General features: G+C 42.4%; 1 protein-coding gene across 1 annotated transcript in view; it reads left to right on the forward strand.

The window, feature by feature from the left end:
- The first annotated feature begins 1726 nt into the window (after window positions 1-1726).
- The window catches only part of RHOBTB1 (Rho related BTB domain containing 1), a 48203-nt gene continuing 35652 nt past the window's right edge, over window positions 1727-14277 (forward strand). Inside the window, exons 1-2 of the mRNA XM_066554564.1 lie at window positions 1727-1830; window positions 6194-6289. The gene's annotated coding sequence lies outside the window, so the exon portion shown is untranslated. The remainder of the gene's footprint in view (window positions 1831-6193; window positions 6290-14277) is intronic.

The raw sequence follows: 14277 nt of genomic DNA on the forward strand, positions 1-14277 counted from the left end.
CTATACAATTTTGCACGCAAATACTGTGGAAACATGGTGGAGGCATCCTCGTTGGGGCTCTAAATATGAGTTACCGGGACTCTGTATAAATTCTTCCCAAATAAAATAATCCTTCCAATTTTGGGAAGTAACTATGGCCTAGCAATCTTTCTTTGTCCTTGGTACCACATATGCAACAAAGGTCATTATCTTTCAGTCATTTATTTGCACTTTACATTTAACCAAGTTGCTAACAGTTTCTGTCCACTTAATGAGGGCTTCAGAATACCAGTGCCATTTATTTTAAAGGCTCAGCTCCTGAAATCCTATGATCATTCTCCCACACTTCTTTTACAAATGTAAAACACAGGGTATGCTAGTGTTTGATAGTAGTCTAAAGCTGATTTGTGTGCTGAAGGCAGTCTTTCCTTCGCATCACAAAGCTCTACACAGGCTAATTCCCCCTGCTGCAAAATTCAGCATCCTGATACAGCATGCATGTATATTTCACTATTCATACAGTATACAGCAGGTATATTTCAAGCTTTCATGACTCCACAGGGAAGCACATGAAATGAAAATCATCAAAGGAAGAGAGTAGATTCAACGAACCCTGCTTCTCTTATGGTTTTTGTGATATGGGGGCTAGGTTCATTAGTTCTGTACAGAATGCCTGATCTCTGCCATTGAGACAGGAGAGCAGCTTGGCTGCAAGCCCAGCCAGCCTCTCTACCTGCATTACTGCTGGCTCCTGCTGTCCTTAGGCCCTATGTCTCAGCCCTTCCCCTTCCAGAAGGGCTGTGGTGTCAGAAACTCCCCGTGACCACCACTAAACATCACCGATGTGAAGCACTGGCACAAGGGCCAAGTGCCTGGCCCCTGCAGTCCCCCAAATCCTCCTCAACAGCACAGGATGACCCAGGGTGGAAAACTGAGTCCAAGACCCTGAGTAAGCAGAAAATTCCTTTAACACCAGGCTACTGGGCCATTCATCAAATTTACCTACGTACTTCAGCAATACGTTCTCCAACCGTTTTAAATGCTTGTCAGAGCTGGATTATTTACGATGTCCCGCCATTGTTCTTTTTAAAGACTTCTCTTAGCGTATTATTGATAGAGAGGTCAGACACCCTGAGGGGAGTGTAAGGGAAAGCATCCTGAGCGGAAAACAAGCTTAACGGTTTTTTTTATCTACGATTCGGCACGAAAGTTCTGTGTGGGTGGGTAATCTGAGGCGAGCAGTGCAGTGGGATTTACTCGTGAGCAATGTTAACCACAGGAGTATTCACAGTTCAGGGAGGCGCACACACCTTGATCCACATTTCATCGTGCAGATGCTCACACGGAGCAGGGAGGAGGCGGCTGGGGACCCCACCCTCTCGCGCACGGAGGTGATGCCATTGCGGCCGCTCCCCGCACGGGGCCCCGCAGGATTTCCTGCCTCCGCAGCCCCTCAATTCCTGGAAACGCTCTTTCCCGAGGGCAGGAAGGGCGAGCGCGCCGCCGCCGCCGGCAGCCCCAGAGCCCCGTGAGGGGCGCGGCGACCCCCGGCCCCTCAGAGCAGAGCGGAGCGGCGCGCGCCCTTCCCGCCGCCGCCGCGCGCGCGCCGCTGTAACGGCCGCGGCAGCAGCGCCGCGTGCCGGGGCGCGCTCACGTGACGGCGCTGATTGGCTGGGACGCGCGCGCCCGCTCCGCGCTGGGCACGGCACAGAACAGAACAGAACGGCACGGCAGAGAACGGCACGGCACCGCAGGGCGGGACGGCACCGCACCCGAGACACCGCACCGCCCTCCGCACCCCGCTGAGCGTCACTTGTGTCCTGTCCCCAGGCGGTCCCGCTCCGCCCTCAGGTGAGTGAGACGCTGCGGCCCCGGGGCGGGCGCGGGACGGGCAGACGCCGCCGCCGGTCGCTGTGGGTGACCCAGCGGGGCCGGGCGCTGTGGGAGCTGCGGCGGAGGAAGGAGCGGCGGGCGGCTGGGGCACCGCGGGGCTGGGACCGGCGGGCCGGGGGCGCTCCCCGTTCCAGGCCGGCTCCTGACAGGAGCCCCCGGCTCCCGCTCCAGGACGGACTCCGCACCTGCCCGCCTCGCCCTGATGTCCCGTTCCCTTCGGCGGTAAGGTCAGAAATGCTGACGGCTCGCTCGGGTGTCAGGCGGTCCTGCTGCATCGCTCCTGAGCCGTTCCATACCGTTAGACGTGTTCGCTGATTCCCTGGTTTCTCACGGTGCACGCAGGGCGCTGGGTATTTATCACTACATCTGGCATGACTTTTACAGAGGACTTCTGTACAAAATTCAGCTTGACTAACTCCTGTTTGTGAAAACTAAACGGGCTAAACTAAATTCTCTTTGTATTTCACTTTCTGGGTATGGGTTTGGCGCATTTGCCATAGAAATGAAACTTTCTTCTATTGTAGAATCTCCAGGCACTTTCTGCATGCACTTTGTTTGAAAAGCAATTTGCTGAATTAACATAGCATGCACAAAGATAACTTGAGTTGACATACTAGCAGCGTACCATCTATCTCGTGAGCAGAAATGGAATATTCCTGCCCTTAGGTTCCTTTTTAATCTTAAATTATTAATGGTCCTCTGCATAACAAGAATGAAATTTGTAATTGGTACAGAGTGCAAATGCATGTAGAGAGCTGGATACAGGAGGAGCTGGTTATAAAGAAGGACGTGCCTCCCTAAAGGAGCTAGCAGGAGAATGACGTTCAAGAGCTCTTTCCCTTCCTTGCAGTTGTTGAGAACCTCTGGGGAGAAGCAGGAGGCCATACCTAGCCCAACTGTTCTGCAGCTCTTGGAAAAAAGGGATGACAAAAGGGAAAACCTTTTCCCTATTTGGGGAGCATAGGAAAGCTGAGCTTTAGTTACTTGCACTTTCGTTTAGCAGCTGTTTAACTGAGTTGTTGGGGGTGCTCTTAAGATAGGGCTAGTGGCAGTCATAATATCCCATCCTCTTTTAGAACCTGATTGTCAACTTCACACCCAATGTTGTCATTTGTACTTAGTTAAATGGAAATATTTGTATCACACTTCATCATGTTGTTGTCTGTGTAATCAATACAGGAAAAAGTTCCTGTTTCTCTTAGAGATCCCAGAAAAAACATACCAAAACTGAACTAGAAAGGGCAAAACACTCGCATTTGCTGTGTATCCAGCAACATTAAAGGTTTGAATGTACGTTGAGAGGAAATGTTGGTTTAGGTATCAATGGGAAGTAACATTTCTACTGTCTGTTCAACCGTGTAATGTAGAGCAAGTGAGGTGTGTCATAGTAAAGATTACAACAGTGAACTAAGGTTCTGGTCTTTTTTCTACTTAAATTTCTCCCAGTATTTGAACTTTTAAAGGCAAAAGTTTGAAGTGAGACCATATTAAGCAAGTCAGAAACATAAGGCTTAAAAGCGCTTTTCTTCCATGTAATCCCTCACGGTTTGTTGAAGAGACTTGGGGCAGATGTACCGTGAATTTGTGGTGTTACAGAAACTGAAACCAATGCACAGAGGTGATGGGCCAGTTAAAGGAAGCTTGTAAAAAAACTTGAGAGGATAAAATTCTGCAATATTGTTAGTTTGGTAATAATAATACTACTACTAATAATAATAATAGAAATCTCCAACAAACCAAACAAAACAGGAGTGGGGCAAAGACTGGATTAGCTAAGGCTTCTGAACAACACAAAGGTGAAGCTGAGGTGGATTTGAGGGAAAAACTGGGCTGAGATTTCTTTAGTTTTCTGTAGTGTCTATGTGTATGGGGAGTGTCTTGTCCATCACATAAGAGGCTTCTAAACCAGATTAGACGTGACTGTTGGACACAAGGAGTCATCCAGGGAGCCCAGTGTTCCACCTGGCCTCCCTTGTGATCCTTCTGGGCCTGGTTTGCACTGCAAATGTTTCACTTGCCAACCTGCAGCAGGTGTTCCTGTTCCTCACCTGCCTATTTAAAAGAAATCCCCCTGTTTGGAGAATTACACCATGCAAGTACATCCCTCAGTGAATTACTGTGTGTTCCAGCAGGTTTTAGTTTCCCTCAGCCCACGGTGACCTTGCTGCATGTCCTGCACACACAGTGTGCTCGTTGCTGTGGGTGAGCATTAGCTCAGGTACTGCCTGCCTGGGTGCAGAGCAGATGGGAGAGAGAAGGAAGTGCACTGCCACTGCCAGAGCTGATGCTTTCTCTGCAGGCACACAGGGTGAGGGTCACAGCAAGGCAGCTCTCTTCTGAGCTGTGAGCTCCTCCAGACTCTGGGAAGGAAGGTGCATGTAAGGTTTAGCTGCTGTGTTCCTCTGAGTGCAGATCATCATCACAGAGAGAGATCTGCCTCCACTACCATGGTATGAGAGATGTTTGTATTTTGGAGTTGTAATAGGGTAGAACAATGCTAATTAAGAACTCAGCTATCTTCAAAACCAGAAAGTGGAAGACTGAGGGGCAGGGGGATGAAGGCCATAAACTTTTATCTATGAAGTGGAACTTTTAGGCTTATGCTTTAGTAATGATGAAAATCAGGTTTAGCTACATTTCTATCTGCTTACGTTCTTCAAACAACTGTTCTCACTTTACAGCAAAACAACGTAAAAAATATCCCAGCAAGCAGGAGAGTCTTAATATGGCCTTTAATAGGACAATAACGTAAATGATTAATGATTGATGAAAAAGAATTGTGAATGAGATTGTGGAAGGGCTTTACATGTCTGAGAGTAAGAAGGATCTTGATATATCCTTGGAGGTCATATCTGTAGATTTTAATGAGGGTGAAGCAGAGAAAGGCTGTTAGAAGCAAATGAGATCTCAGTAAAGTAAAAAAATAGAAAGCTCTGTGTTTATGATCATATAAACCAGATGCCCTTTTTTTAGTTTGGTTTTTATGAAAAGAAATGTTCTGAAAGAAGCTGCAAGTAACTTCTGATCTGCCATCAATACTCACGAAACAAGTAAACAGTTACAAATGGTACGGTATCACATAAGGTATCTATTTAAACAGTTTTAGAGCCCTGAGTATGCTAATGTCACTAATTAATAATTTGGAGATCTGTTTAATTGTGGGTTAAAGCTATTATTGTGGGGCTTACGAAGGGAGCTGTGTGGGCCTGCCTTGGAAGAAGTAAGGGTGAGCACAATAGAAAAGATGGTGAGAAGATTCTCCACAGTATTAGCTGCATGAAACATGGCAGTTCAGGAAGACTGATATGTCTTTGCCACTAAAATGCTTATTGATAAGTAGCAAAGGGAAGGGCAGGACTCTTAGAGGACATAAACATCATGCCTCTAGCTCTAGTGTCAATTCTTGTGGCTTGTCTAATCCACAAAGGTGGAATAAAGTGTTACTTCATTTTCTGTTTGCTCTCTCTCTTGTGTTGTGCTGGGTATCTAGAGAAGGTTGTAACTTCTGTGAGAAATTAACTTCAGTCCTAAATTCAGTTCTGAAATGATCCTGATAAGAAGGGAGAGTGCCCAGTGGGCCACTACTCTGTTCATTTGAAGACTCTGCATTTCACTGCTGCTATTCAAGCTGGCCTGAACCTCTGAAACCTACTTGTGCCCCTGAGCTTTGCTTTTGGGGCAGCATCTGAGGTGAAATCAATGTTATTCCCACCTTCATTTCTTGGAAAACCTTCACCTTGCTCCTGGATGGGAACCAAGCCACAATAAAGTAGGCATTTACCAAACCCAGTGAAGGACATTTATAGTTAATTTAATTTGTTACCAAAGGGGGGAAGCAACACAGAATTCTCAGTTCATGTGTCATCAGGCTGTCAGCTCATATTTTAGAGTCTTGTCACCTTGAAGGTAGCCAAAAAATCCCTCCTCAGAGTCTATTGCCTAAGAGAGAGGAGCTGTTTAACTGGGATACAGCAGTGTTAGCTTCTGACACCTAAGGTGGTTTGGGGTTTTTTTTAAATCTAAATCCATAAGGAAATTATTCATGAAAAAGCTTCATTTGACAGAGTTGTGTCAATCTCCAGTTATGCCCAAAAGCTCATCAAGCTACCCATGATTTCTTCACTGCATTGGAGCAAAGAGTTTTAGTGAAGATTCACAGTTTACCTGTTTGAAACTTCAAAAGACTGTTTTGTTGACCAAGCAGGCCTGTTTTTCAATATAAAATGCATCATAAAAGATGTTGTTGCTATTGCATGTGTTGTAATTTTAGGTTGAAAATAGTAAAGTTTATTCATTTTTTTTTTCCTTCTTTCCTCCTTAGGAGTGCCACGTTAAGAGAAAGACATGAAGTATTTTTAATGACATTCTGCTTTTGATCAAGCTGCTAAAAATGGATGTGAACATTTTCTCCTGTGAGGTAAGTATTGACAGGGAGAAATAAAAAAAAAAAACCTGGCTTGTTTCACTTAGTGTTGCCTGTCACTGCTCTTCTGACCAGCAGCTTTTGGTCAAGTATTTTAGAGTTATAACATCTGTGTCTTGGCAAACTTTGTACCAAAAGTCTTAACTGAAAAGTCCTACAAATAATAGTTTCATTTACAGGATTAGTCAGCTTTGTTCTGATATTCCAGCAGATAAAAACAAATGTTGGTGTTGCAGGGTTGGTAATGAGCAGCTTCTGCACAGAGTAGTTTTTGACCCAATGTCAGGCTTTTTCCAAGCATCAAAGAAACGGAAGCTGCAAAGTCTGATTTTCAAGAGTGAATACTCACACAGACTAACTGCAGGTGCAGGAAATGAGCGAGATCCTGGGATGAAGGAAGAGTTTGCACCACAAACCTGCACTTTTCCATGCATCCAGGCAGCTTTCTCAGTTCCTGCACTAGGCAGCCTAGGGAAAAGTGGGGCTTTTGCCAGCCCGAGCTACAGGTGTATATTTATATTGCTTTTGTCAAGCATCACAGCCAGATCTTCACAGTTCCTGCGGTAAGTATGTAAGTTAGTTAAACCAAATACATGTCCTTAATTTAGGATCAGGGGAAATTCAGGTTGTAAGGAACCTCTGGAGATCATAGAGTCAAACCCTCTGGTCACAATTTGGAATAGTCAATGAAAGTAGGTTATTTTCATCCACTGGCCTTAGTCTGTTAGATGTTTAGAAGTATTAACAAAAGATGGATTTATAGCTTTCCATATGTATTAAATGTACATTATAATAGTGCAGATAGAGACATAAGACGCTACTAAAATTTGTCAGAAGGGAGAATGTTTTAATTAAGACAGGATTGCACAGGAATGGTCTATTTCTCTAAACAAAGGAAACAATAATTCTCTGATGTGTTCATTTCTTGCAATTGCAAATGAAACCTCTGCAGGTCAGCTAATACTGACCTAATGTCATACTGCATGTATTTTCAAGACGGGTTCCCTGCAAGAATTGCCCCTTCCCAGGCATCTCTGGGGAATTGATTTATTTACTTCCTCTTGTAAGCCAAATTGCTTTCTCATAATAAAAGGAAGGGAAGTGAACATTGCTTATCCTGTCTGAAACATGTCACTGAAACATTTCCTCTGAAGTATAAATATTTGTTCATGGGAAAGCATACTGACAATGTGAATAAAAATAAACATCTTGTCAGGAAGCTTAGGGAGCAATCTCCCCCCCGGGCTCTAAAAGTAAACACAAACCAAGCATCCCTCCTCCCCCTATCATTGTGTACTACCAAGCAGAACATTCTGTGAGCCCTCAGAGCAGCTACTTCCACTGTTTTGGCCAGGGAGGATTATACAATGAAGGGGTTAATCTTGTCAGGAGAAAGACATTTTTAGCATTCAGAGCCTCATAGGAGGGTCAATGAAGTGAAGAGACACTTGGTTTACTTTGGATTTATGCTTATCTCTATGTGCTTTGAATTGATCCCTCAAAATTGGTAATTTAATAGCTTTAATAGTTACATTAGTAATTTAATGAGCCCCTTTCAGGACATCATCAAAGACAAACATATACTTTGTGAATAAAAATAGAAGTCATTTTATAGGCAATGCAGTTCCTGAAAGCCAGTATATACTATTACACATATGCAAGTTGTGATTGTCATGGTTTAACCCCAGCCAGAAGCTAAGTACCATGTAGTTGCTTGCTTATGTACAAAAAGGTAAAACCTGTGGGCTAAGGACTGTTTAATAATTGAAATAAAATATGATAATCATTGGAATTAAAAGGGAGAGAAAAGAAAGGGAGAGAAATAAACCCCCAGAAAAACAGATGGTGCACATGTGCTGGCTGAGACCCAGCAGCAATTGGCAGCTCCCAGTTGATTCCCCCAATTTATACACTGGACATGACCTTTTAGGGTATGGAATGTCCCTTTGGGCAGTTTGGGTCACCTGTTCTGCCCTGCTCCCCCTCAGCTTCTGGTGTACCTGCTCACTGGCAGAGCACTGAAATGTCTCAGTTTGGAGTGAGCACTACCAAGCAACACCTACAACACCCGTGCGTCATCAGCGTTCTCATAGTGAGTCCAAAACACAGCTCTGTACCAGCAACCAGGAGGAAAATTAACTCTAGTCCAGCTGAAACCAGGACAGTGATGCTATGAGTTATTTAATATGCATTGACTGATTTCACCATCAAAAAGTACCTATTGAGAGAAATGGCGCACCCAAGAATCCAAATTTCTCTTTTCACCTCTGCTCCCAGTGTCAAGCCTTGCTTCCCAGACTGTTTTAAAATTAATTTCCGAGTAACATGTATAGCTCATGTAGGTAAATTACAGAACAATATTCTCAGAAACTTGCTGTTTCCACACTTTTTCCTGTTGTTTCTCTGATTTGGTCTTACTTCTCAAAGTGAATATATCTGCAGGTCTGAAAAAAAGCTAACTTGTGGATGGGTATGTGCTTGAGTCAGAAAATGCTGCCTCTCTGGAAGGTGTGTCTTTGTAGAGGTGTTATTTACTCCTTAATATCCCAGTCAAAGCTTATTTGCTTTTGGGCTTCTGTGTCACTTGAGGTATTATGAGACAAGTAGTAGTAAATTTAGCTGTCTGGGTAAAGAAGCTACTGCTCTCTCAGAGATTAGTGTCTTCACAGTCAGTGGAATAAAATAGCTACTGCCTCTACAGTGCAATCTGGCACTTGAATATATCTGACAATTCAGAATGGTAAACACAAAGTTCTGGACTGTGCAAAGCCAGCAGAGGGGTGTGTGTGCAAAAGTAACCTTCAACAGAATTAAATTTGTCAGAGAAAATTTTAAATTTTAAAACTGCTTGAACTAGTTCTTCTCAGACTTATGACTGCTTATGACTAGAGATTAGAAACAAGGACTGCCTTGTGTGGGTGGTTCAGGTGTGAGAGGAAGGGCAGTGTTGCTGTTTGTTGCTTTTGATCTTTGTAATTAAATTTATGTTCTCTAGCAGTATTTATCATACTGTTGAAATCCATGTTTCTGACTTTTTCATGGGATTTGCTGTGCTTTACATAAAGATGAATGACTGTTTTTCACAACACCTATGTAGAATCAGGAACAATTTGTTATAGTTAGGTGAGAAAGAAGAAAGAAATTATGCAGTTCTGAAATGTCCATTAATTCAGGGAGCTTAAAAATCAAGGTACCCAACATAAGAAATCAAAGCTGGGATATAAAATCAGTGCTGTTACATCAGAATTCTTGCCAGCTGGAATTACCTGTCTCTCACACCTCTGGAAGCAAGGGCCTAGTACCCTCAAAATGAGGATTTGCAGTAACAAAAACATAGTATGGTTCCAGTACCTGATCTTTAGCTGCTTTTTGTTTTCAGCTGCTTTCTCAGTGGTAGAATTTGCTTCTGCATGGTCTCCTAGATGTGCTCAGCATGGGCAGGCGTCCCAGTAATTGTCCTGAGCAACAGGTGCAGTTTACACTTGAGATGGATGTATGTATGGGGGTAAATAAGATTAATACCTTTATAGTTCTTCTCTTCTACTGTTACCCAGGAAAAGAACTCTTGCCTGACTCGGAAACGACTTTAAAAAAGTTTAAAAATAGAATGCTACATGTCTTGCTACTTTGTTGAAAGAGAAAAAATCCCTTCTAGTAGAATTTGTGGTGCTTTGACCATATGACATTCAGGCAATGAGTGGATGAGAAATTTCAAGGCACTAGAATATCTTTGATTTTGTTAAAGCTCCCTGGATGCCTGATTAGCTTCAAAACCACTGCAATGGCTGGTTCTAGTTTGTTTTTAATTTTACAAAGGTATAGTCTGTTCCTGACATATTTAAATGCTGCAGTTATAAGTGTAATTGGAAGGTGATGTCTTTTACTAAGCACTTTGCAAATTACACAGTATACACACACTCCTTTAAGTTCTTTGATTTGTGCCTAATCTGTAGTTCAAACGTGTAACAGTGATACTTCTCAGGCAGATCCTGGAAGTAGTCCTACACCCTCTGTGAAAACTGCAAATATATGCAAGAAGTATGTGATTTCATGGTTGATAGCTTTTGAATGGTAGCATTTAAAAGAACAAAATCCTTCTTGGAAACTATTCCTAATAAACATAATTAGGGAAGTCTCATCAAGCAGCCTGTGGTGAAACATGCAAACTGTCTTTATTGCCTGCTGCTTAGACTTGGAATCACTCGTGTGTGTTTTCTTGTATGGATCACTTGTGTGCATTCTTCTGCAATTTCTGCAATTACCATTATCCTTCAGCTACACCATTTTTCTAGAATTTATAGGAAGTGTTTCAGGGAGTGAAAGATATCCATCAGAACCAACTCTGGTAATATTCTTTTTGCATATGGTTTATGATCTTAACTCATTGGAGAAACAAAAAAAAATTGGAACTAAATTTGTTTAGACATATTGAAGTAAACCACTAAAATACATGAGTGGTGTTTGGAAAGTAGAAAACTTGTGTTGATCTAGTCCAGTTTCACCCAATGAATTTGTTGTGTTGTAAAAATACAGGCTTTGCAAGGCAGTCTTTGCTAGTGTGACTAAATCATGTCAGTAAACTGGGGTAAGGTGGTGGTAAGAGGCTTACCTTTACCAGGAAGGTCTTACCTTCCTGGAAAAGCTTTCTCTTTCAAAAAGTGAGCAGTTCCAAGGTATAAAATACAGAGAATGTAACAAAGTTTGAATTTTAGTCTTGAATTCATAAAATCCCACAGTGTTACTACTGTGCAGAATCACACTGTTCAAAATAAATGAAGAATTGTACTGTAATCTTGGGGGGGATTGTAATCCAAATAAGCACACTCTTTGAACAACCTAGTGAAAAAATAATGAAGTTACAGGTGCATCATTCATTTCTGTTTTGTTTCAGCTGCTTTAAGTTATCATCTTTCTAAGACAGGCATGTAGCAACTAATTCTGTGGACTTTTTCTTCTTGAATTACTCCCCGAACTGAAGCCCAGAGGAGTCCCTGGAAGCTTTTCCTCAACTCTCTCAGAAGGATTTATATCAGGCTCTTAAAACCATAACTGGGTCTTACTTTCATGTCTAGCTCACTATGGGACAGAGGTACAGAGGAGTAAGTTGTAGCTAATAAGGCTGTTTCTCTAACATCAGTGATGATGAGATTAAGCTGCCTTTGATTCTTCTACTTAATCCTGCTCTGTTGGTTTGACAGCCTATAAAGATCAGAGTATGGCTGGTGGCTGCTGCTCTTGTATATAAGCAATGATTCAGAGACCAGTAACACTAGGCTTTGGCAACTGTGAAAAAAGCAACAAAATCCACTTTGTTTTTCTTCCCCTCACCCTACCCAACGTTTTCCAGTTCCTGTAACTAGAGGTCTGTGTTCAAGACTTGTCCTCATCATCTCTTTATACCACCAATAGAAGCAACTCCAAGCAGGGCTGGCACATTGTTGCAGAGATCTCTATTTGCGTATTGCTCCTGTGGAATTTCTGAAATCTTTGACCAATATTTTAGCTTCTAAAATTTGGTCTACATTTTGTATCCTCCTGCGTTTAAATCTCCTAGCTTTTATTAGTGATTAATGCAATCCTCAAAAGGCAGAGAGAGCATTTAGAATGCTTGGAATAAAAAGGGCTGATCCATTTATATACGGTTTTTAAAGCTCAATGGCTTAGATCAAGAGTAAGAAGCAAAGACTGTGTATGTCATTGAAAACCTTCTGTAGCTGTAGTATAAAGACGTTTCAAGTCTTTTGGAAACTCAGTTCTCAGAGACAAGTGAATTTTGACTGATCTATATAGAGAAGAGATGGAGACTGACAGCTAGCCACAAGGTCAGACAGACAGACAGAAAATCTTCCCCAGCTGACTGTTTGCTATGACTCTTATTTCATTCCACAAAGGAGTTCTTTCCATTCCATTAACATCTGATTAGATGGCAGAAACATTTTAAGAAGCTCTGAACAGTTATGCAGATGCCAGCACTGTTACTTCCAGATTCATTCCCTTGCCAAACAGCAAAATGACACAGTCAAGAAGAAATCCTCCTACTAGTCAGTTTTTTTCTATTTAGGTTTGGGTGTTTTTTTGGATGTGTTTTTTATAAGTTGATGAAATCTTTTGTATCCATGTTGTAGTCCTGAGGAGCGAGAAGTGTGGAATATAGCAAATACAAGCTGTTGCAAAATTGCTCCCATTAGAAGAGATTACACATGTGATACAAAACTCTGCCATAGAACCAATTCTTAAAACAGCCTCATCCTCTCTGGGTTGGGAGTGCAGTGAGCCATAACTCTGCCACTTCTTCCCTTGGGAGACTCTTACATAACTGCTCAGCTGTTTCTCTTGCTGTTCTTCTTATTAAGCCAAAATTTTGTTTTGCTTAATTGTATCCTGGTACACCTAACTTTGCAGATTGGAACTGTTCAAGTGGATCCACTCCCTTTTAAGACCAGACCCCGCAGTCTGTAGAAAGAGAAGGATGGCAGCAAAGGCTGTTTATCAGAGTTTAAGGGCCATCAGAGAGACTGTGACAGTACAGGTGAACAGGCTGGGACATACCTGGCTCGGCTGAGTGCCCTTCCATCAGTGGGGACAGCCATGTCCAGGGCTGCCTGAGGCTGAGAGCAGTGAGGAGGGTGAGGGCAGGGCTTATTCCCCTCTGCTGGGCACTTGTGAGGTGGCTGCTGAGAAACTCTGCTCAGGCTTCACTGTTCTAAAGAGAGATTGACCAACTGAAGACAGTGCTGCTAATGATAATAGTGCCCTGAACCAAGGGCTGCTGATACTGTGGGGAAACTGAAACATGAGATACGCACAGACACACTGAGCGAGCTGCTTATCTAGCCTGGAGAAGAGAAGGTTAAGAGGGCATCTCATTACTACCTCAGGTAGTCACAAGGGGTTATGGGGAAACCAGATCTTCTCCATGCAACAAAAGGACAAAAGGCAGCAGTCACAAGTAGCAGCAAGGAAGGTGTAAAGAAAAAATTTTCTCACTGTTGTAAAAAAAGCCATTTGCATAGTGAGTGGCTAAGCAATGGAACATGTGGATTGGAGATTGTGGACTGATTGTCCTTAACCAGATCTAGCTTTGAAGTTAGCTCTGCATTGAGGAGGAGCTTGGACTGGATGACCTCTGGAGGACTCTTCCCACCTAAAATGATATTCTGTTTTGGAGTGAGGTGGAGAAAACTAGGGTCTTGTAATTAACAAGATTAAATATGGAAGCAGAGAAATGCAAAAGCCAATATCCTACACATAATTAGATTGAAAACTAAAGCATTGTGGAAATATAACCCTCTGAAAAAAATGTAGATATTTAATTTTTATTCCAAATTATAAGTATTGGCATTTTCCTTCTGTAGATGGTTTCTTTCCTGTTTACTTGGCTGTTCAAAATACACGCCTATATTAAACCTTCTGTATCCCTTTTCTAGTGAAAAAGAATGGGGAAATATAATTCATAAGGCAAACCACTGGTGCTGTATATCATTCACAGAATGCTCTAACAAAATCTGGTGCACTGCGGGCTTCTTAAGTGATGATGGTCTTGCACTATATTTAGCATTCAATGAAGAACTGAAAAAAACCTAACAAATAAATGTATAGTGGTTTGTGTTGGTGTCTAGGGAACACAGTGACGGTATCATTGTGTTACATGTCTCCATCTCTGAGAATTAAGACAAATGTGGGACTGTAGAAAAAGGGATACAACTGGCCTAATCGATTTGCATAGCTGGCTGAGAGCAGATGTTGATGTCACTAAATAGAGACACCGTACGTCAAATGCTAACCAAAGAGAAGAACAGACTGGGTACAATGTGCAATAGTTTTGAAAAGAAGGCTAATTAGGAATGCATGAGCATTTGGCAAGAGTACATTGCAGCCCTGAATGCAAACCTTTTAATACAAAAATTGTATTGACAGGAAATGAGTTGAATTTTATTTCCATGTTTATAGAGTATATTCTTACATAGTTTTATTCAAGCCAT

Source organism: Molothrus aeneus, chromosome 8, assembly GCF_037042795.1.
Source record: "Molothrus aeneus isolate 106 chromosome 8, BPBGC_Maene_1.0, whole genome shotgun sequence".
Lineage (NCBI taxonomy): Eukaryota > Metazoa > Chordata > Aves > Passeriformes > Icteridae > Molothrus > Molothrus aeneus.